Raw genomic sequence first — 25658 nt, forward strand, 5'->3', positions numbered from 1 at the left:
ACTCTTGCAAGGCTGCGGCTCAGTTGTGGGCACTCGGTTAGAAAACATGATTTTAGCCATGGGAAGTTTACAAGTCTTGCTGCACAAAGTGAAAAGGTTGCTGCTTGAAACAGCTACCACCTGGGAGGCTGGGAGAAAAACATGCGTGTGCTTTTGAACTTTCCTCTGTTTAATAACTAGCAGACACTAATGATTTGCCAAACATCCTGATTTAAAATGGCAGTAGTCAAAAGCAAGGCTGCCTGCTGGTTGTCAGGTAGCCCACCTGTTCTCCAAATCAAAGTTCCCCTGACCTGTGCCCAGCTCAAAGCTGTTATCCTTTAAACCACTGCTAGATGTGCGTGTACGCCTTGTTGGGCTCTCTTGCTAATGTTCCCGTCTGCTGTCGGAGAGAAACTTCCTGCTGGAAGCTTCGTGTTGCCTTCTTTATGTAGGCCGATCCTTGGGGAATGAGCTCATGCACACTTGTTGGGGAGGTTTTGGTGGGGGCTGGGGTGGGAGGGAAGGGAGGAGGGCCCGTATGCTTTAAGCAGCAAGGGACAGTTAACGGGAAAAAGTCGACTGAAGCGGTGCTCAATTCAGGATAGGATGAGGACCCCTTCCTAGTGTTTTAAAATAGTGGGGTGGTTTTTCAAGAAGGGGCAACTGTATTATTCATGACTTGCTATAGTTTTTTTGAGAAGAAATGCAGAAAACAGCTAGTGGTTGAGGGTGGGAAAGATGTGAAATAGGTAAAGTCGTGGTCTCTAGGAGGGTGAGCAAAGGTGGTTTTCGATTAAAACAAAGGGGCCTGAGTAGTGGGGAGAGCACTACTTTGGAGTGATGTAAAGGAGAAAAGTGATTAGCAGAGTTTATTAAGTACCAGTTTGGCTTTTATTTATTAGCACAGAAGAGTTAATTTAATTAACACTTGTGATATTCGAAGTTGCAATGGGCCACGTGACTGTTTCCAGCCAACTGCATAATGCCAAGAACATGAAAGCTGCTAGGCCTGGGCTCTTTCTTCATGTTCTGTGACTACTTGTTTAAGATATTCTAGGTTTGTGTAGATATCAATGAATATATCAGAGTGAAGCATTAGATAGCAATGGAAGGAATTCTTTTAAAATAGTTCTATCTAATACTGGGTATTAAAAGGATTACATTTAGGATTTTATTAATGGTTAATCTGTGCAAGTGGTATGGAGTAAGGGCTCATGGCACAGTTTTTAATACCTGCTGTGTACTGTGCTTAACAAATACTATGTCATTTAAATCTCATACCAACAATGTTGGTATTATTATCTCTTTTTAACTGATATGAGATCTAAGATTCACACAAGGTCACATGGCTAATAAAGTGTCAGAGTTCAAAATCAAATCTCCCACACCCCCAATGTTTGTTCAGTGAATGTTGACAATTAAATCCATACCGTAGTCACTTATGGATATTCATGCATGCTTATTCATTAATTATACCCACACATGTCAGAATACCCATCTGTTTTTTGATGGGATGGTTAGTAAATTAGAAGGAGATCCTTTGTGATAGGCAAGAACATGTCTCCCCTATCTTTTTTTTCTAAGTAAAGGCCTTTGTAATGTTCTTTAAGCCCCAATCCAGAGGGGTTGTCTCCAGGGACCAGGGGACACTTAACTTTGTTCTCTAAAGCCAATTGTGCTACAAATGAAGATAGCAATTAGCATTCATCATCCATGGTGATTTTTATCTCCCTCTCTGGGTTGACACAGTGCTTATCACAGGGGTACCTAAGTGCATTGACCTGCTTTGCTAACTTCTCAAGAAACAATGCTGGGAGAATAGCTCCTTCCTCTGAGCTGTTCAGTGCCTAGCTCACAGATACCCGTTTAATTTTCTCACTATTGCAACTCCTTCATCATCCGAACTGCCATGCTGTTCACACTTGCTCAGTAGTAATGCAGTGAAATTCTTATGTGATGGTGAGCAGCCTTCTGAATCACAAGGTATGTTGAAATTTATGCCATGATGTGTCTACATACGACTTACCACATGTTTTAGGAACTATGTGGTGCCAAGAGAATCTACTTAAATAAGCTTAAAATGGGTGTTTTCGAAAGACTTCATGGGCATCTCATGAAACCCCTACGTACTAACAGAGCTTTGCATCACAGAGATGGGGGCAGAAGTGGGCATCTCCTCACTCCTCTCTCTCATCCCACTATCTCTCCTCTCTGCTTCTCTTTGCTCCTATGCTTTATTTTCATCTCTGTTGACCAGTTTCTCTGTTTACATATCTGCTTACACATGGCGCATTGTGGCTGCCTTCAAATGGTGGCCTTAGCCTGCAGATCTACGTGACTGTTCAGCTCATATTCCCCCCATCAAAGTAATGCAGATCCCAGTTTCCCTGTTTCAGATTCCTAGGAGAAGGAATCAGCTGAAGCCCAGGTCATGTGTCTACTCCTGTTCCAAACAGTTGTGATGGGCGAGGGTGGCTGGAGAGGAGAGGTCGTTCATGCTTGCTGGGCTGCTTCTTTCAGTACACTGGGCAGAGCTCCTATGAAATGGCTTAGGATGAGAGAGGTTTGTCTCTCTAGAATCAACTGGAGTGAGGATTGTCTATGGGGGAAAAAAAAGGTGGACTTAACTGTGTACAGTGAGGGATTTTTAAGTCACTACACTTAAGAGAGAGAAACAAAATTCTCATACAGAAAACCATATCCTATACATTTTTAGTTAGAGGTGCTTCTGCAGAGCACCAGGGAAATGGAAATACCTCATCTTAGATCTGCAGTCAAGAATCTCCATTTTTTTCTGGACTAAAATCACACCGTATTTTTGGAAGATTATATGTATTTCTACATATAAACCTATTTGTTGGAATTCAGGGAAAAGAGGAAGTTGAATCCAACCACTATTCTTCCCCACCCCTACCCACAGCCCTAGAATACACTGGAAAGCCACCCTTCTCCTTTCCCATCCATGTGCATTTCATATGCAGATACAGCCACCACCAGGCGTTGCTGGCTTTGTGAGCACGGCCCTGAAAGTCTTGAAGACCCTTGAAAAGCTCAGTTAGCTCCTCAGGTAGTTCTCTCAGGCTGTTTGTAGGTCATAATTGGGATTTCTAACAACCCTGAGTAGATGTCTATGATTTGCTGAGAAAAGGTTAAATTATAATCAATTCTTGGGGAAGGTTTGATTGGAGGACAACTTTCCTCAGGCCTGGGGGCTCCCTCCTCCTCCTCCTGGCAGTACCATCATGGTCTGGGTGTTTATAACTTCACTCCGTTCAATTGCTGTTTCTCCATCCTTGAGTTGTACCCAGACAGCCAGTTCCCTCTCATGAGATGAAAGCATCTATATTTGAACAGGCTGAGACATCAGGTTTCTTCCCTTAATTCTAAGGTTCCAACCAGAATTGGAACCATCAAAGGTTCCGATGCCGTCAAAGAATATGCCATCAAAGGATGACCAATATGGCCTATTAGGTAAGAAGTCTGATCGCACTTCTAATATCCTATTTGCATATTTCCTTTTCCAAAGAATGCTTTTCACACAGGTTTCTGGCCTTAAAGTATGTGGCTAAGGGTTTGTAAGGGACTGATTTCTCTCCAAACGCGCTTCACTCTCCAGTTGAGTCAGACATGCCTACAGAAGCTTGAAGTATTGTGTTCTAGTTCTGCTGAAAGGAGCGTTCTAGCACAAAACCCCGTTATGCTTTCCCTGTCTTCTGAATACTGTTTGGGAGCATTACATTTTGTCCCTACTGCTTCAGTCCTTGGCCTCTCTAAGGGACCTAACCTTGGGGTGATCCTGAAAGGTTGCCATGTGCATGCAAACTATCAAATTGCTCCGCTAGCTGAAATATAAAAATGTCATGAACCCAAGCTTTAATGTAACCAACAACAACAGAATCACTTGAAAGAGCCACTGGCTTCTGTTTTCTTGTGCTTTGAAGGCTTGTTTTACGTGGGCAAAAGAAACCAGTAGCCCTGAGTCTCTGCCTCTTTCAGGGCCATGTACACGGCAACAAAAATAACAACATTTTAAAGTAAGTTATTTACTAGACACTGTTGTAAATGTTTCACCTGGATCATCTACTAGTTATAAAAACCACTTTTCGAGGTAGGTGTTTCCATTATCCCAGTTTTACAGATGAATGGACTGAGATTCAGAGAGGTTAAGTAACTTGCCTAGAATCACAGAGCATGGGTTAGGATTTGAAGCCTGGACGGGAGAAGTCAGGGCAGGACTCTGTCGTGGGGAATTTCAGTGGGGGCACTTAAGTAAAACCGAATAGCATTATCAGAAAGTGATCAGATAAGTGATCTAAGCATAAGCCCCTTCCCCTGCGGCCTGTGTAGTATGAACCGAATAGCGGCAGGTGGATGCCCAGTATGAACCCCTGCCTGCACCCATCCACTTCCTAACCCTCTTGCCTGCTTTCACCGCTTAGTCCTTGTTGCCGTTGAACACATTGTATATTTTACTTATTTAGGTTATTTATTATTCAGTTTCTTCCTCTGTGGAGTGTACGCTCTGTAGAGGCAGGGGGTTTTGAATATTTTGATCACATTTTAGGGGTCTTCTTAGGTGCTCAGTAAATACTGTTGAAGGAATGAATGCTGTTGTTGGACATCCATTAGGACAGTCCGGCCAGAGGCTGTGCCTTTGCTTTCCTGTTCACAGTAGTCATTCTGTCTCCCTCTCTCTCACTGTCTCAAGTTTCAGCTGTTTTATGGCCAGGTGGCTGGCTGAATAGGTTTTCCTTTTGGGGCTTTCTTCTCTCTCTGTTTCTCTGTCCTCCCTACTATATTTCATCCAATGTTACTCACTGTCATTTGGAGCAAGTTTCCCTCTCTTGCCTACCTTCCCCCAGCACAGTCTTTATGCTAAGCCATGAGGTGGTGTGAAAAAGATGAGGATGACAGCCTAGGGTAGACAAGGTAACTAGCACTTTATCCCAGGAGACAGGTGGAGAGCATCCCGGTGGCAGCAAAGCAGACCCAAGGGGTTACAACCATCCTGTTCTAGGTCCATAAGACTAAGTTATCCAAACAGAGAATGAAATATTAGCTAGCATTCATACTGGGTTGTGAGTCAGTAGTTTGCCAGTATATCCAACCATCAAAATAAAATGTTTTCCTTTTTGTGGGAAAGAAGATTTCAAAATCTCCTTTGATAGAATTTCCTGGATAAATACTGTGTATGTGTGTATTTATTTACTTGACAAACATTACTATAGTGCTTATTTTGTTCCAGGCACTATCCTAAGTGTTTCAAAAATAAATATTAGGTCATCCAATAGTAAGTACTATTGTTATCCCCGTTCCCCACCCCCACCCCACCATTTTATAGATAGAGAAACAGAAGCAAGAGGAGGTTATATAACTTGCTTGAGACTTGGAGAGGTAATAGTAGCAGAGCTGAAATTTGTGCCTGTGTACCCAGGTCTGGCTCCAGATTCAACACTTTTATCTACTAACCAGGCTGCCTCTCCAGTATTTACTGATACTTTGATAGTATTGCTTACAGTCTTATTTAAAATCTGTAATTCTCTAGATCTTTACAAAGGAGATGACAAAAACCCGCAGCTGTTTTAACTTCAAAGAAAAGAAATTTCCTGACCTGATTTGTTTTGCTTTAATACATTGATTAGTATATATATGTATACATATGTATTAAATATATAAAAATATACATAGATTAGAATATATACATGCATATACATATATATTCAAATGTTACATAAATATATTTTGCTAATCCATACAGAGCTTCATCAGTATTTCTTCTTCATTCTCTTTTATGCCAGCAGCTTTCTTTATGCATTTCCATTTTCCACATTTTTCAGAGTGATTGGATTGGGTTGCATACACTTCTCCTGAAATATTAAGTGCATACAGTCCACATCCACATGCACTGAGTCTATAGTTATGATCTATTATTTCAAAAACCCACATGGTAAAAAGAGCAGAACAGGCCTTGAGTGCTATGAAGTACTAGGGCCAAAGAACCCCCTGCCATTCATCTTCTCACTAATGCCGGGACTAACAAGACCCCAGAGTTTCTGTCTCATTGGCAGAGCCTTTGTCCTAAAAACACAGAAACCACACGCACACACTTACACACACGTATGCATACCCGCACTCCCTCGCTCATATCCACTTTGTATATCTAAGAGAATTAATCTAGTTCATAACGAGTAAGTTGTCGCATAGTCAAGTAGGAGAAGGATACCTAGCTATTTTGCCATTCCTGAAAAATTTTAAAGGGGATATGGTATCAGCACAAGTGTCAATCCAGATTGTTGAGCTCTGTCTCCAGGATGATTTGGGGAAAAACTAGGTACAGAAATGGCTGGGCAAGACATCATTTTTAACTTTTAATTGCTTCCACCTGATGTTGTCTTTTTCTCTCCATATTGCTTCTTCCTTTTGACCTTTGTCATTAAATACTCCCAGCATCTAAAGGTGCCGCTGCTGCGTCTCCCCCCTTTATTTTTCCCTCTCATGGCTTGAAAATAGGATAAGGCAGCCTTCCTTGTTTGACTTATGGAAATTGGTCTTATTGCTTTGGAGTCAAGCTGCGTTTGTTGCAGTATAATTTCCTGGCTGGTGGTGGCTCACTGTGGTAACTTCTCGAACACCCCCATGCCTGCATTGGGTCCAGAAATTCATTTTTTCTTCCTTGTATCCCAGCGGATTTCTGCTACGATACAGGCACCCACCTCTGAGCACACATTCACTTTACTTCTGTCTCCCCTTGAAGTCCACTGCTCAGAACTTCCGAGTCCCTGCCCTCTGCCTTGTGAGATTTTGCGACTTGTCTAAGGTTGAATCTGCAAGTAGAACAAAACCACAGACCCCTGCAGTGTGTTTCTAGATAAATTCATGAGAAAAAAATCAATTCCACTGAGTTAGTTTGTTCAGATGGAAAAATCTTGTGTCCTGTGTAGACATGGTGTTATTCACTGGATATTTCAATCACTTAGTTATTTATGCCTGTTAAGTCTACAAAGCCCAAACACCCAGGTTCGGTCATCTTTATCTGTACTATTCCCCAAGTAAGGATACTCTTACTTACACACATACCCCTATGGTTAATGTCATGGACCAAAAATCTTGATTATTTTGTGAATTTTCACAGTTCAGTTAGATGTTTTGGCTCTGGGTAGACACAGATTACAGAGTGCTTCCCAGTAGGTATCCTTTTGAATCTGCTTTATTGATGTAGAACAAAGTTTCATTTGCTCACAGGTTTTAATTTAAAAAAGAAAAGCTAATGCATGTTGGATCTCATTCTTCAGTGAAGGTAATAAGCCTCGTATGTATATATAAAAAGCTACCACCCTCTGATTGTCAAAGTTTGCTTCTTTCTTTTCAGGTTCTTCTTTGTATTGTTTTACAATCTAGGTATATCTGTTTAACATGAAATGCAGAAAATGACAGGGCTCAGACAGCTACTGCATCCAGTGACAAAGATTACTGTCATCCTGGCTCATCAGTTAATTCATCATTGGCAATGGTCCATTCCATTTCCTAGTAGCCTAGCAACAGCCAATGATGGGGAGGGCTGTTTGCCATGTGACAGTGGTATGTGGTACTTTCCAGAATGCTTTTACATAAAAATAGGATGATAATTTATAAATTTACATTTTTATTTTAATAAATGGGAATATTTGGTTTTAGGGGTTGACATTCAAAAGGGAGACAATTTTATTTTGCAGACCATGACTTTAAAGTGCTGGACTAGTGACTTGATAACAGAAATGGAGTTATCAGTTTCACACATAAACAGGGTTTAAAGTTGAGCCTGTGAATGCCTTACTTTACCTTAGAATGAATGATATTCCCCCGCAGAGTAACTATAGAAAATAATATAATTAAATGAGAGCTGTTCTTACATCAGTGCATGCACATACATACACTCATGCACACACATACACACGCGACATAGGATTTTGGGTCTGAACTTTGGCTCCTAATTTTCTTTATTACTGGATAGAAAAAAAAGCAAAGAGATTCATGAGCAACAACAATTATTGTTGTCCTCAATATAAAAAAAAAATCTTTCAGTTTCTCACAATCCTCCGAACTCTCTATTGATGATTCATGGTTCGGCAACTCACTTGAAAATCTGCTCATTTATTTTCACTGATTGAATTCCCTGATTGTTAGTATGTATAAATGTGTTAGCTACTTTTGAAGCTATCTTCTGTTAAAGAATTGATAGAAAATCCTATTGAAATGTCATAATGCTTTTTCTCTTGTTATGACAGTCATTGGGTAAATAGTTTTATTTTAGTGCTATAGTTAAGAAAAATCTATAATCACCTCCTCATAAATCTTTTTTAAAAAATCTATATTTAGCCCCATTTGCAGAGACAGAAGTTGAAAATAGGCTACTACCTAAGACATGAATTCCGTTAAATATTAAAGAGATCTCATCAATGATTTTATTAGTCTCCGAGCTCAGTAAAGGCCTCCCTGACATCTAAAGCCTAATGATTTTTTAAAATATATTTAAAGCCTTGCACTGCACCTTTAAATATTGAACAATATTGAAAAATTTTGAAGCCCTTTTTTTGTATATTAGCTTTAGGCAGAACTGTTGTATGATTTCCACTTCTTTCATGACATTGTAATGATGTTACCACATACAACTTTATCTTGCATGAAAAGGTGAAGTCATGAGTGATTTCTCCAATTTAAAAGCACTCAACCCTCACAGTGCTAGAAATGAATATTTTGCATATATTCATGCAACAATGATTCAATTTAAGATTTCTATTTTCAAACATTGCTTGAAACCTTCACTATGTTAGTAGTAAAACTGCCAAAATGTGTAATAAGATTTATTATAGATGAGTAGCATTTTATTTAGTATTTCATGTTAACACACTTTTAGGGTTACCTGGTTTAGCAGGAGAATTCATCTTTCGTTTCTAATCAGAGATAACATTTTATCGTATTTTAAAAAATACTCTTCCCGTACACATAGATATTGTGGCACCAACTGAATTTTTCTTGCTGGCAACACAAACCCAAACATTGCTCACATCAAAGCTCAGTGTACCCTCACACAAAGCTGCTCCGATTGAAAAAAAAGAGAAGGAAGATTTCCATTTCTCCTTTATAATCCCTGTCCTTTTTCTCCAGAATAGCTCTCAAACCCTTTTGCTATACATCCTTAAAATGGGTTCAGAATTTTGCTGCAGACCTTACCCCTTTAAAGGGGTCTTGTTATACTCTTGTTTATACTGTGTAGATGCTTCATGCTGTAACAGCATAAAACCACAACATTATAAGTTTCCTAGAAGCCATAGCATATGTTACAGGCGCAAAAAGTATAGGTTGGCGGGAGCTCTTAATTGAGGGGTGTGTTTCTGAAAGAGGCTTGCACAGATGGAGAAAGAGATGTATCTAAAAGTGGTTACCTGTGGGCTTGTATATACGAGGTAGGGAAAGTGTGTAACCATTTCATGGCTGTACCTGTGATTATCACAGGGGCAGCGTGAAAAGATATAAACTCTTACTATTTTTGTGTTCATTATGCATCTTTAGGCCCTAAATCTTCTTTCTGTTCCAGATTTTCAGTTGTTTCAGCAAGGAAAGAGGGAGCCTTCCACAGACCATTTTTGCAAGGCAATATAGCAATGCTTTTACTCCCAAAGGTGTATTTATAAAGCACGGACACACACACACACACACACACACACACACACACACAGTCACATGAATACACACTCATACACATAACAAGGGAGAGCTGTGTATAGGGGAAAGCTTATACAAAAAAAAACAAAAACAAAGAAAACCAATAAAACTTATACCCAAAGCACACATTGCTCTCTCCAGAAAGGAAATACTAACTCGATTTTCATTTAGAAGAGACCTGTAGTTGCTAGTTACCAACTCCATTTGTTGGTGCAAAGCCACTCATAGATGACACATCCATACAAATGCGATTTTAGGGATTACCTTAAATTTTATAGTAAAAAAATAAGAAGCTATAGGCAACTGGAGATGCAACACGCCAGTGAGTGACTTGTTCTGCATTTTGGGGAAGGAAGGAGAGTGGGTTTGTATTTACGAGGTAGGGAAAGTGTGTAACCATTTCATGGCTGTACCTGTGATTATCACAGGGGCAGCGTGAAAAGATATAAACTCTTACTATTTTTGTGTTCATTATGCATCTTTAGGCCCTAAATCTTCTTTCTGTTCCAGATTTTCAGTTGTTTCAGCAAGGAAAGAGGGAGCCTTCCACAGACCATTTTTGCAAGGCAATATAGCAATGCTTTTACTCCCAAAGGTGTATTTATAAAGCACGGACACACACACACACACACACACACACACACACACACAGTCACATGAATACACACTCATACACATAACAAGGGAGAGCTGTGTATAGGGGAAAGCTTATACAAAAAAAAACAAAAACAAAGAAAACCAATAAAACTTATACCCAAAGCACACATTGCTCTCTCCAGAAAGGAAATACTAACTCGATTTTCATTTAGAAGAGACCTGTAGTTGCTAGTTACCAACTCCATTTGTTGGTGCAAAGCCACTCATAGATGACACATCCATACAAATGCGATTTTAGGGATTACCTTAAATTTTATAGTAAAAAAATAAGAAGCTATAGGCAACTGGAGATGCAACACGCCAGTGAGTGACTTGTTCTGCATTTTGGGGAAGGAAGGAGAGTGGCAATCTTAGTAGGCTCCTGGGTGGGTCAAATTTTCCTAATTACATGGAAATCAGAGGCAGCCCTGAGACCGGTATCTTACCTGCACGGAGTAAACATTCCCCCGCTGTCACTAATGTTCTATAAATCATGTTAAAGAGAAGCATAATTAACATCTTTGATCAAATCAAGCTTCAAAGTCATGAGGTGACTGACTGAATAAAGCCACATTTCAGGGTCGACAATGAATAGATTCTCCACGAAGGCTCAGGATGGCTCTGTACTCTTCCTCGCTCATTCACCCTTCTGCTTGGAGGACGAGGGTGCTCATACCCCCTCGAGGCAGAGGGAGATGGGTGAGGAAATCCTCAGCAACACACCACACGCAGTTCTATGGATCTAAGTTCATGAGGCAGCAAAGGACCTGGGGTGCAGAGAGGGAGAAGCAACCCCGTGTCTGAGAAGAATCAGCACTTAATTGTTTTAGCCTGGTGAAAGCAGAGCCTTTCTGTGCAGGGCCAAATTGGTTCTGCTTGTGTGTCCAATCATTAAAAAAAGACAACATTCCTGGTTAAAGGACAGGTGGTTTTGTACAAATTATTTCCATCTTCACTTTTTATGTATCTTGAGAAAATTTCCATCCAATTGCCAAAGGCTAATTAGAACTCAAGCTTGTCTGGAGGTGGGTGCCCAAGTGGAATAGTTGAAATCTATCTCAAAGGTTTCTTAGCCTCCAGGACAGCATCCACATAGAACCTGGGAACTCCTGCCTTGGGAGACAGTGCTTTTCTTTCTTTCAGTGACAGAAGCGACTTTTGGTTGCAAATTTCCCTGGAGGTTACTGGTAAACTTGCATTCACACCAAGGAATAAGCAGTTGATAGCAAAGCCTTGGTGAAGGAAGTAAACAAAGGGTGGAAAGAAAGAGGGAGCCCTGGATGCCCAACCAGACCAGTAAAAGGGAGGAGAGAGAAGTGGGATAGAGGAGGTTGTATGACGTGTAATCCTCTTCCTAAGCATCACAGTTTTGACATGGGTTTGGCTCTGGCTCTGAGACGGTCTCAGTGAGTGTCAATGACAACAAAAACAGACGTGGTAATGGAGAAACACCACCCACCCTCTACACCACATCCAGTGTAACTGGAGAAGGAAACTCGCCTTCAGTTCCACCACTGGCCTAGGTACCCAGGGAGGAACATGCCCTGGCAGCATGGGATGCCAGGAGCCTAGGGTTAGGGTCTACGGCTCCCGCCTTCCTGCTGGCTCCCCTATAAGCACAGTATGTGGATTTGCCTCCTCCCAATATACCATCAGTCAGGGCGGGCTTCTGCATTGGTTTGGGGTGGAGCCTCTGAGAGGAAGTGATCCTTACCACTTCCTGCTCTATTGGCTGGGTGTATGAGGGGAAGGGGGAGAGGCAGGAGGGATGTGCCTGGTGCCAGGTTATGCTAAGACTACTTATTTAAATAAATAATTACAATGTTAAGAGTCCAGGAGCTGTGTGTACTCCAGAAAAGAAGTACATTTTCTGCAAGGGTAATGTAGGTTACTTTGATTTTGAGGTATACTTATAGGAACCATAGGTTCTGGGTTTCTGGAGTCTATTTCAATTTTGAAGTTCCAAATATTGTACTTAATTATATAGATGTGTGTGTGTGTGTGTGTGTGTGTGTGTTTTGGTGAAGTGTATGCTTTTAGTTATGTAACTATATTCTTTACCAGAAAGTCATTTTTTAAAATTAACAAGAAGTAAGAGTGGCTTAAAGTTAATAACTTAGGAAGGCTTTTTATAAAACGAATTCACAAATTAGAAAAATAATTCTTTATCAGGTCCTGAGCTCTAAATTATGACACGGGAGTATGGTCACTAGAAATATGCATACTGCCCTTCCTTCTTGGGTCTGAGTCTAAATGCCTGGAAAACAAATGGCTTAAAAAGGTAAATCTGGCCACACTGGGTATCTGGCTGCTTAGACAGACCAGGTCCTACTCCCTTCTCCTTAGTACCCCGTACAGAGAGCCCGCAACAGTTTTATTCCTTTCTTTCATTTTGCTTGATGTTATTTTACTTTGCTGAATTCAGACAAACTGATCTGTGTTTAAAACAAATGAGAGAAGTACAGTTTGCATTATTCTGAGAAAAGTGTTTCATTCCACTTTTTAGGCATCTGTTAACTTGAACTCATACTGTTGCAGAGGAGCTGCAGTCCATGCAGATCTTCCCTGGAATCCTTTAAATTTTTCCTAATGTTATGCTTTCAAGAGGTTGCTGGATCAGTTTGATCATCTTTGCCCCGGAAGGGGAAAAGCTTATTCAAATCGATGATCTGATTAAGTTTTTATCAAAATAGGTCAGTGGTCTAAATGGCCAGTGGGTCAGATTTCACCCCTCAGAGACATCTTTACTGACCATCCTCTGTAAAATTGCATAACAACTTCCCACCCCCCACACACTTTCAGCCCTCGTTCCTGTGCTTTATTTGTCTTCAAGGTACATACTGCCATCCGGCCTACTATGTATTTTTATTATTGGTTTGTCACCTGTCTCCTCCTGCCACCAGCCACCCCCTTCACACCTAATGTAAACTCCATGAGAGCAAGGATTTTGTCTGTTTTATTCACTGAATCCCCAGGACCTAGACTAGTGTCTGATACATAGCAGGTATCAAATCCAGAAATAGTTGTTGAATAAATAAATGGAATAGATTGGACTTTTAAGTTGTCTGGTTATTTTTTGATATGTAACAAATTTATATTTGATTAATTATCCAAGTTTACTTTTATTTTTTGCTGTTCCGTCCTGTCTTTACCATTTTGGTCACTTCCTTTTCTATGTCTTGTTCCTTTGACAATTTATGTGACACCAAAATGTGGAGAAAAGAAACAAAAGATCCATCATAAAAGTTATTTTGCCTCATGTAGACCAAGAAAACTGGCTATGTCAGCAAATTTTTCACCTTCCAACTGGTTGTTTTGACACTTTGAGGACACGTCTTCTGCTGTATGCACTGTCGTTTGTTCTTCATGGTTTCCCAACACGTGGATTTGATCATAGAGTGCTTGACACATTCCCCAGGTAAAGAACTGGAGTGGGTAGCTTGAGGTTGCCATGCTGGAGTGCTGAAGCCTCAAGTTTGAAAGTGCGAATTGTACGAAGCTTTCCTTCTTTTGACCCTCAGTGATACAGATACAGTTTATATTATACATAACTATTGATCATCAACAGTCATTAAAAACCTAGCCACCATGTTTTTTCCTAATATTTCTGAGGATGGATATATATATAGGTGTGTGTGTATAGATATGTATACATATCTATACACACACATATCTATAATATGTAATATGTTATATATGTACTATGTAAACACGATATATATATATGGAGATATATATATATATATATATATATATATGTGGAGAGAGAGAGAGAGAGAGAGCGAACGGCAGGGGTGGGGGAGGAAATGAATGAAGAAATGATATGTTGACTAATGCTTGAATCAGTATAACAGAGCGTAGTTCCACTTTCTGCTCTGGGCTGCTTTTAGCCTGCATGAAGAATCCATACCTTTTTACTTTCTACCCCTCCTTGGCTTTCTTCTGGTTGAGGAAACACACCGTACACCTGCTGGTGTATTTTTATGAGCTGTTTGGGATTTTCTGGGGCCTTCCTCAGAGGTGACTGTGTTTCAGTGGTGAGTGAATAATGCAAAACTGTCTACAGGCTGTATGCACTGAGTAATCACTGGGAATTCTTCAAAACAATCTCAGGTTGGTAAAATTTTCCACAGAAAATAATAATAACAGTAACAATAGCATCACCAGCAACAATAAACAAGATATGCCCTGTATGCTTCCACCCAATTATTAGCTAATAATGCATAATTATGATTAATTCCACTCTTTAAATGCAGATTCTAAATAGCAATAACCATTTATTTTATGTTTTCACGTTATTTTCCTAAACGTCCTTTATGTCAATTATGTGTTTTCAGGCACATCTGATTGTGCTCTACTGTGGTTTTGATGGTTTGGTAATTGTACATTAAAAAAAAAAAAAACACGTGTTTAGTATAAAAATTAATTACGTTAAGCATTCCTACTAATTTTGCCAGGCAAAAAATGGCATCCCACAAATTTTCAGCATAAAGCGGGTGGCCAGCCCACTTAGGAGCTTTATGATCTGTGGCTGCGGTTTGCGAGTGAGCTCTGTGAAGGCAGTTTTCTCGACGCTGGAGCCAGAATGCAGTGGACGGCAGCATGCCCTTGTTCTGGTCCCTGTGTTCGCTTAAAATTCCTCTCTGACCCCCATCTAATCGACCCCTTCTCAACTACAATTGTAATAACAGAGCTGAAAATATCATTTTGAGATGTCACTGAAATCCAAATTGACAGAGCTTTGGCCAGCAAGCTGGATGGTCAACAATGTAGCTTCCTTCTTTTGGTTTGCTCCTATTTATAAGAGGTGGATCCCTGGTAATAATGAAGAAAAACATTAGATGTGCTGTAGAAAAATCTACCCAGAAAATTCGTGGGAGCAGGGGAGGGGGTGGTAGTGGAGGGAAGAAAAGAAGAGGAGGGGAAGAACCAGAAGCAATTGGATGAAAGAGTCTCTGCTCAATATTGCAATCTTTGGGAATATTTCCTTGTGAGGCATTAAAAATATCTGATTCTTAAAACAATTTTCTGCTTCTGTAACTCAAAATAGCGTTCAGTAAGGGGGAGGGGAAATGTAGCAATTAGTTGGCTTTATTTCTGAGGTTTTATTACTTTGATTCTTTTTGATTTAATCAGCCACGAACGCAGCTACCAGCAGACGGTGACTTTTCCCTGAAATGTGCTTCCTGCCCAGAACAGTGGCTTGTGATTGTAGGTTAATGTTAATGAAACATGAAAAGGCAGACCCTTTTTAGGAAAATTTGTTATTAACAAATAAAGGCTTGGTAACATTTAGAATCACACCAGAAATCACACCATGGAAAATATGGCCGGAGCAGACTCTGGAGCCAGCCTGCCATGCTCAAGTGATAAATTTGTTTACATCATTTAAAAGTTCTAACTCAGTACGGACGAGGTGACGTCCTACTTTTCACATTCATGTTCAATTCACAAACATAAAGAGACTCAGAGCCATTAGGGAAGCTTTCATTTTGGCTGGGGAAGGATGAAATGATAGTGATAGTGGCTTTCATAGCAGAAAATAATTGTATACTTTTCTTCTTATTATTTTTGGCAAGGCACGCACATTTTGGCTTTCCGGTGTATTACATCATTACATTGTATAATGCATCATAATGATAGAGTGAATAGAGATGAAGAAATGCCAGCGTCTGCTGCAAGTTAAAAGAGAGAGACATTGCATGCATTTTCAGCTGGGGAGACTGCTGTTCAGCGAAGTGTTCTCTGAGATGAAACAAAGCTGCCTTCCCACTTGGCATTCACATTAATTGTAGACTTGCCAATAGGCCAGTTTCATTGGTGTATAAATTAGTGGGGAATAATTCCACTTGTCTCAGAAACCAGAATATCTGAGGAATGCATCCTGAGATGGTGACTTATTTTTCTGTGGTTTGCACCCAGCTCCCAGAAAACCTCCAGGATATGCTGAACACAAATAATGCCCTGTGTTCTGTGCTCGCATACCTGTGTGAGAGGTAACGGCTGTCCTCAGGACAGATAGACGTCTTCTTATTTTCAGCAGCACATTTTTCAGATGTATTCAAATAGATCATTTCTCAAATCCTCATTATTGAAAAATGGAAATCCATTGACATCTCCTGAGAGGAAATTGGAACATGCTGATTGTTATTAATAATAATACCAGTAAATGCTAATTGAAAGTCAATGGTAGTCTAAGAGCTGCCAATCAGGATATGTCAATGGGATGCTAAGATAACTAGTTTCAAAGGAAAAAAAATTTTTAGTCAGCTCATTTATTTGTTATATTTGTTTGCCATTGTGTTGCAAAATAAATGCTTTCTCAATGACTACATTTTTTTTTCTTATAGCAACAGAAATTTATTTCTCACAGTTTTAGAGGCTGGAAGTCCAAGATAGGGTGCCAGCATCATCAGGTTCTGGTGAGGACCCTCTTCTGGGATGCGGACGGCTGTCTTCTTGTTGTGTCCTTAAGTGGTGGAAAGAGAGTGAGCTAGCCCTCTGGCCTCATCTTTTTTTTTTTTTTTTTAATATATCTTTATTGGAGTATGATTGCCTCACAATACTGCGTTAGTTTCTGTTGTACAACAAAGTGAATTAGCCATATGCATACATATATCCCCATATCTCCTCCTTCTTGAGCCTCCCTCCCACCCTCCCTATCCCACCCCTCTAGGTGGTCACAAAGCACCGAGCCGATCTCCCTGTGCTATGCTGCTGCTTCCCACTAGCTAGCTATTTTACATTCGGTAGTGTATATATGTCAATGCTACTTACATTATTTTAATAATACAAATACAGGCAAACTTATTTGATCTTGTCTCCTAAAGTGTCCTGTATTTCTTAGTTCTACAAGAGACAATTACAGTGACAATAAATATATTGGTCCAGGGCTTTCAATGTTCCTTTAACCTTTTATAATTAAAATTAACTGAATCTTAACTATTCACTTTTGATTCCAAAGTTTGTGAACATACTGAATGCTTTGTATTGAGCTGACACCAGAGATGTAAAGGTGAAAAACAGACTTGGATCCTGTCTTCTTGGAGCTAAGGGTCTAGAGGTTTAGATGTCTTTACACCAAAACAACTTGATGATCCTGGCCATACGAGGGTTTGCACACTTGCATCAAATCTATTCTAATAGTCACTTTTAGTCCAATTATCCTTGAACTTTTTGAGAAAGGCCACATTGGTTTTAATATTTATTCTGTCACCTTAAGCCTTAGCAGAAAAGGAAAAAAAAACAAAAGCCTTAGTTAGTAGTTAGTAGGAGACAAAGTGCATGGATATATTTCCATTGTCGCCTGTATATTGGGGCAACGAGGAGACGCAGATTTTCTGTTCTTCACCCGTCATGCAATGCAAAGCTTACCTAACCCAGTAAAACAGAGGTGTATTTAGTTATTGAGAAATTCTGGATTCCTAAGTTAGCTAGTAAGTTAGTAGCTAGGTAGCTAATTAATCACTCTGTTACTTGGCTGTTTGACTATGTTTACCTGTACCCACACAAATGTCAGCTGCCAAGTGCTTGACAAGTAACAAAAGATTTTTGAATACAGTACCTTGTTTGCCTTTAGTGGTGAAAATCACAGGCTTTGGAGTCTAGTCTAGGCCCAGATGAATAGGCCTGGCTTCAAACAGTGGCTCTGACATATATTTGCTAGATGACCTTAAATTCTGTAAGCTTCAGTTCCCTCCTTGTAAAATAAGGATAATAGCCATGAGAGTCGATGAGATAATCCACTGAACTAGCTGATAGGAAACAATAAGCGGTAGCTATTCTTTTTGTTGTTTTTTAAAATAATTTCTAGTTCTTATTACGACTTTATGAAGCAGTCCTCTAATGATCCCATGAAATCGTCCTGTTCACTTTGATCTCTATGTAGCTGTGTAGGCAAATTCCCTTTCCTGGGCTTCTAGGAAACTTCCACCTTCTTCCTTCCCATTAAGTTTTTCCTTCCCATTCCTTAGGCCTCAGTTAGCAGTCTTTTTCCTGAGTTCAGCACTTCAGTTCAATACATTGCTCCACAAATATTTATTTAGCCTCACTGCATGCAAGTCACTGTGTGGAGTGCTGCAAATACAGTGGTGAAAGTGGGAGAGGTTATGGTCCCTGCCACCATGGAGCTTACGTTCTATCAGAGGAAGCAGCCTTTCAACAAATATTGCAAAGACAGATGGTTACTTCGGGTTGGATGAAGTGCTTACAAGATGAAGAGTACAGGGTATTAAAAACACGTATCCCTGGGGACTGATGTAGTCTGAGTTTGGAAAGATTTCCTTGAGGAAGAGGGATTGGGTTAAGATCTAAAAGATGATGAGGGTCAGGCAATGTGGGGAGAGAACCTCGCATGTTCCCCACCTGTGCAAAGGCTTCAGGAGCATGCAGCCTGCCTTCTAGGACCTTCTGGCTTAGGGGAGCACCTTCCCTGACCACCCTAGTGAACAGTGAGCTGCTTTGTCCTGGCAGCCCAGGAAGGCTTATTGTTGAAATTATTTATTTGACTTCTTTCCAGATATGCCTTGTTCATCCATTTATTCATTTATTTGACGAATATTTGTAGAACACCTAGAGAGATCCCAAGTATAGAAGCATCCATGCTTTATATGCGTTTTTATAACCAACCATCTCTAAGGTATATATTTAAAGCTTAGAGCTGGTCTTGTTTACTATGTTACAGTCCTGACTGCAGGAGACATGTCTTTCGTCACTTTTTGTCCCATTCAGCAACATGCCCACAGTGGGCACTCAGTAGACGTTGATGACCCCAGGTGACCTCTGGGCTGATCTCTCACATGTCTATCATCTGCCCCACTTTTTGAATTCCTGGCAACATCCTGCGATGTTGAATGTTTCTAGCCTAACAAAAAACATAATTAGGAAGGTAAATCTGCTGAAGCTGAAACAAATCATTTGATTCATTCCACAAGCCAAATGGAAAATGATTTTGAGATTATCCACCGTATTGGGTTATCTGCTCTACTGCTCCGTACCGTTAGCTCAGGCAGGTGGGAATTGCTTGCAATTCACAAAGAAGCAGATTGTGTTTGGTTTGCGTTGGCTGTGTACCCTCCTCTGAAGTGGCTGCAAGTCCTCTCCAATTCAGCTAAGGCAGCCAGTCAGGGCGGCCAATAAGCCAAGTAGGCTTCATGCCTACCTTCCTCCACCCCAGTTCCCTATCAAGTGAAGGTGGTACCTGGTAGGTACTTAGTCATCTGAGTTTCTGGATAACATATGGCTTCCCGTTAACCTTTCACTTTTCTTAGGTTAAAAGTGACCTGATACTGTCTTATCCAGAGTCATTTTTCTTTTACAAGAGGTGAATGCTGCCTCTGTTTCCAAGAGGTTTTGGAAAGGCATCCCGACCATGCAGAAGCTCCCTGGCCCTTGGGAGAGGTTGGAGTGCTGAGCATTTTAGCAGTTGAATCCACTTGTCTGTTTAAACATAGTTCACACTGCTCTGAGGTCTCTTCCTGCTTCCCTGGTCTTTGAAAGCCACGCCTCGAATATGGCAGAGTAGGGTAGCGCCATCATGAGGCCCTTAAGGCAAGCTTGGAGGGAACCTACACTTAGACCAACTTCCTTTATTCAAGGACAACATTGAAAGAGAGCAGCTGATTAAAGCCGTTCTTTGAAAGGTACAGTTTTTAGGTGTGCAGTTCGACTGACACCCAATGCTGCAGTTTTAAAGAGGGTTCAGATGTCTATTCTCAAATCTTGAGAGTGAGCCCTGTAACTGACAGCAAAGAAGCTGGGAAACACATGGAAGAGTAAAGAAGCAGATAGATAGATGATTATCAGATACTTAAAGTACTGATTTCCTTTATGGATTTGCTCCCAGGATGGCTAGGGAGTTACTCAGATAGGCTAAGGAGTTTTTCTTCATCGTCTTTGGTCAGTGAATCTGGGGCCCTTCCCATCCTTTGAGCTGTGAAGAGTGGCAGTGACACTGGTGCTTCGCAGGCCCAGATGCTCCCTCAGGCTGATATGGGCCATTCTGGCAAGGCTCCTTTGAGGCCAAGAGAGACAGACCACGGTATTGGCAGGTGTCATGCTTTATTAGGAAGGCTGCTTATGAGTTTGGCTCCATGGCCTTGTAATGTAGGAAGGCTGAAGTCTTGGGGGAGATAAGTTAATAAAAAGAGAGCACCTGACCCAAAGCAGGTTACTTAACTAGATTAGGCAATTTGCTAATACCACAGTCCAAATGATGCTTTTCTTGTGCTAACCCAGTTAGAATAAAGACAACTGAGATTGTGTCATAAAAAGTATCATAACTTTTGTATCAAAAGTATTGTTGTCACCTAAATGCAGGATGGTCCCATCTACATTAGCATAAGAAAGGCCATGGATCTATAAATCTAGCATGATGATAGCATGGCACTCCATCATGGACACTTCTGCCTAGACTTTTTGCCTAGGAAGAACTCCCAAGCAGCTAAAAAAAGGCAGGATCTTCTTAAATGTCTAATAGCACTGAAGAACACAAGCTACATGAACTGTGATAGAAATTCACTCTAGATCTCCCTCCCATGTGTGTGCTCCCATTCCCTATGCCTCTGCTTGGAAGTTCACTAAAAAGATCAACTGGGGCACTGTTCTTATGGTGACAGCCAGTAAGAGGCCCAGACTGTGTCATACAACCGAAAGGAACTGAATTCTGCCAACTGCCATGTGAGCCTGGAAGAGGACCCTGCACTCCAGAAAGGGACACAGCCCTGACCAGCACTGGGATTGCAGCCTTGGGAGCCCGTGAGTAGAGAGCCCAGCTAAGCTGTGCCCAGACCCTTGACCCAACAGAAACTGTGAGATAATGAATGTGTTTTAGGTCACTAAATTTGGGGTAATTTGTTACGCACCAATAGAAAATCCATACCATTATTCCCTTCATAAAATATTCCATCATAAAGCTTTTAGATAGCAAAGTTACTGAGTACTCTTATAGGATCCAATGTATAAAACTGCAGTTGACACAGTTTCTGACATATAAGTTTTACAGTGTAAAGTGAGGTGCGTCTCTACTCCTGCTGCCACCCATTGCTTCCAGCTCCAAGTGGGGAGCCCCATCACGGTACCTGTGAAACACTGGCCCATCCCATGGCACCCCTGCTGTTGCAGACCCCTTTGTCAAATAGCATAGACACCTTTGATCCAAGTAGGGATTATTAGTTCTGAGGGACCTGTGGGGAGGTGCTGATGGTGACAGGTCGCCTTCTCCTACTAATTGCCCCAACCCTCCTGGAATGGCCCCCAGAGCCCTATATTGAGAATTCACAGGGTGCTCCAGGCAGACTTTCATGCTGATCCTTTTCTGTTTTGCCCCAGGGAGAATCTGGCCAACTATATATTCATTGATACTTTCCCTATTATTTATTACCCAGACAGAATAGCGTGATTAATTATTGATCATAGACCAGTAACTGATTAAAGTGTGCTTCTGATCAGCAGTCAAAAGTCATTTATTTCCAGGCATTTGTAGTTCCTGCATAGAAAGTGGCAAAACAATACTCTCTTTTCAGTGCATAAAATATGACACCTGTAGGCAGACTGTAGTTATTAGCCAGCAATGGAGCCCTTCAACAGTACTTTATCTTAATAAATGGGAAATAATGATTTGCCAAAAGAGAGAAACTGTTGGGAAGATTTACATGTAGAGAATGCGGTGTGAAGAGTAATAGGAGGATTCTAATTAGAATTGTTTCTCATGGTCTAAATGCTTTGCTGAAGAGAAACTCACTAGGCATCGCTCTTTAGCATCTGGGAAGCATATCAAATTTTGTGTCATTCGTGCTTCATTTCTGGGCTCATTCTCCCTCTCCACCTCTTCAAACTCTCCTGCTCCCCCTCTCCCCCTTCCTGTCTTGTTCCCTCCCTCCTTGTCTTCTGCTCTCCCTCCTTTACATTCTTCATCAGATACTCTGTGTCAGGAGGTGGCAGACTACGGCGTGCTGGGCAAATCTGGCCCACCAGTTGTGTTTTGTTTTTTTTGTTGTTTTTTTTTTTCATTTTACTCAATTGAATTTTCTTTTAGTTTCTTTGAATTTTTAAAAAATTTATTTATTTTTGGCTGCATTGGGTCTTCATTGCGGCACGCGGGCTTTCTTCAGTTGTGGAGAGCAGGGGCTACTCTTCGTTGCGGTGCCCGGACTTCTCATTGTGGTGGTGGCTTCTCTCGTTGCGGGAGCATGGGCTCTAGACGCGCGGGCTTCAGTAGTTGTGGCACAAGGGCTTAGTAGTTGTGGCACAAGGGCTTAGTAGTTGTGGTGCATGGACTTAGTTGCTCCGCGGCATGTGGGGTCTTCCTGGACCCTCAGGGCTCAAACCTGTGTCCCCTGCATTGGCAGGCAGATTCTTAACCACTGAGCCACCAGGGAAGACCCCCACCAACTGTTTTTGTAAATAAAGTTTCGGAGCACAACCAGGCTCATTCATCCTCTAGGTGCTTTTGCACTGTAATGGCTGCTGCACAGATGCACAGAGACCATATTGTCCACAAAGCCGTCTGGCTCTCTACAGAAGAAAGCATGCCGACCCCTCTTCTGTGTGCCAGGCACTAGGGACACGGTCACAAATACAACACAGTCCCTACCTTCAGTGGCTTCAGAGTTATGTGAGTATCCAGTCGTACCATGTTGTAGAGGGTAGGATGACGGGCTTCTAAATGAGTTATTGTGGGAACCGGGGGACAAGCATTATGATTTTAAGAAGTGGGACTAGAGGATGACATCTCAGCAAAGGTAATATTTGAGTTGGGGGTTTCCTAGCAGTTTGAAAATGGAGAAAGAGAATCAGGGCTTGAATCCTGTTGCTTCAAGTATCTTATTTCAGTCCCCACAAAATACCCAATCCAACGTTACAATTCCTTCTTTGGAGGAGATACATTTTTTTTCCGGCCGGTTATTACTGAGTTATTTCTCAATATTCTGCTTAGAAACATCTCCAGACACGGGTGGCTTTGTGGAATCTGATTTTACTCTTGGATTTTGGAACCTACTGCATTGATGAAGCATCGAGCTTCTGATGGCGGGGGGTGACAGGACATCTTGATTGGCCAAACTGTCTCAGAAGTCCCGGGATGCTTGCGAGATGCCACTGATTTTGTCTTGAAAAATATAAGAACATGTCTCTGTTTGTCCAATAATTGCAAATAGAGTCAGTTGACACCACACGCGGGGGGACTCTTGCAAGCTCACAGACAGAAGCAACCTTGGGGTTCGAGCAGTATTTGCTGTAAAAGAGAGGTGTTGCTGAGGTTTTGGCCATGAGCCCCTCCCCATTGCCCCACTTTGACCTTGGCTGGAAGCTAAGTTCATTCCAGAAACAAACAAACGTTATGGTTTTACTTTTTTCTTCTAAAAATGTGTTCAAACTCAAAGTGGGCAGTTCATTTCAAGAACCAATGTAGGATACTTTCCAGGCCAAACAAAGACAAAAATCCCAATGACAAAAATCAAGTGAAGACCAGAGCCAAATTCAGATTTATAATTCTCTTTTTATCAGAGCAGAAAGTAGAATTGGTATCAGTTTGCTCTCTAGAAAAAAGGAAATAGTGGAAGAATGTTTGAAGTCATTTGAAAATGAGTTTTTAAAAAATTGGGTAGCAAGCCTTCGCCAAAAAATGAAAATAAAATCCAACAGAATGGGTGAAAACGTCACACTTCATCTTCCAGTTTTTAAGATGTCAATTCCTGTGTGAGAGGATTTTAATCCAAAATTTCTAAGGCAAAAGGAACTTCCCTTTATTGAATGTGGAGTGAACATTCAGTGACCTGGCTTACTTTGACTTTTAGACTTACTTAATAAGACCCTGGAAGGATGTTAGTTTCTTGACTCCAGAAACTCTAGATGCTTCTGGCACAACTAGGAAAGGTAATGTTGTCAGGTTGTGAGCCTAAGAATTGAGCCGACCAAACTTGTGCTTGAATCCCTCTTCTCCATTCCTTAGCCTGTGGCCTTGATCAAGTTACCTAACTTCCCTAAACCCTGGTTTCTTCATCTGTAAGGTGGGGCTAGTAATAGTGATGTGAAATTTTCAGGAAGTAATATACATAAAGCAGTTAGTACCATGCCTGACACATAGCAGGCGACTAATAAATCTTTACTATTTTTATTTTCAGTTTAATGTTACAGTAATTTCATTTCCTAGGAGGTTTGAGGGTATTAGAGGATGACTTGGACTTTAAAGTTCACACTGTTGTCCATGCACATTTCGAATGTGCTCACTGAGTCGATTAAAATCAGAATGGTGCTTACTGAGCAGTTTGTGAGCACACATTTCTGAATGTCTACTTGAAGAGTGGGCAGCAGAAAGGACAATAGAATCTTTAGGAGACAAGTCTATTTACTCAACATCCATTAAATAAGCACCATACGTTAGACACTGGGCAATGGCTTGGGACACAAAGACCAATACTGTTCTTGGCTCAAGATTTTATGGTCTAGTTGCTCTGTGGACATGCTAACAGAAGATTATAATTCTGTGTGAAAACTGCCATATCAGAGTCTATGGGATTCAGATGGCAGCAAGGGGACAAGAAAGGCCTCATAGAAGAAGCTTTTGAGCGAAAATTCAAAGGAGCAGCAGTTGTTTTTCAAGCCAGCAGGTGAGGGGAAGACATGCCAGGCAGAAGGAACCATGTAGAAAGACACTGTAGTAGTTCAGCAGTGCTGGAACATAACGCACATATGTGGAGGGAGATAAAGCTGAACAGGTTGGCTGAGCCCTGTATGCCCCAAAAGGCATTCTGTTTCAGTCCTGTAGGAGTGGTAGGAGCCATGGAGAAATTTTGTCCAGATCAGTATGCTTGTTAGAAGGTTAATCTGGTTGGCAATGTGTAGGAATAACTGGAGACAAGGAGTCAGGGAGATAGACGAGTTGTGAGATATTGGAAGTACCCAGGCAAGAGATGATGAAGTTCTGACTGAGGGTTGTGGCGGTGAAGAAGAGGAGGAAAGGCATGTGAGTGATGCTGAGGACGTAGGAACTGATAACCAGTTGATTATTATTTGAGTGAAGTCTGGTCTAGGTGTGCAGGTGAGAAGTTTGATGTATATGTTTGAGATCTCCTGTGATCTGAGGTAGGATCTAGACCGTATGGACTCTTGCTGGCTTTGTCTGGGAGACCATTGTTGGCCTGCTCATATCAGCTCAGTAAAACTCTAAATAGGACCAGAGACTCAGTCCTCCAAGGTCAGTTCTTGTTGATTGATTACATGGTTGTATGTCTTACAGTGGGTCAGTCTAAGTCAAGGTTGAGTGCCCACAGTCTGTGAATCTTAGTTTATCAACAAAAAGAAACAACCTATTAACAAAATGGACAATTCACACTTTCCCT

The sequence above is a fragment of the Lipotes vexillifer genome, unplaced genomic scaffold, assembly GCF_000442215.2.
Source record: "Lipotes vexillifer unplaced genomic scaffold, Lipotes_vexillifer_v1.1 scaffold311, whole genome shotgun sequence".
NCBI lineage: Eukaryota > Metazoa > Chordata > Mammalia > Artiodactyla > Lipotidae > Lipotes > Lipotes vexillifer.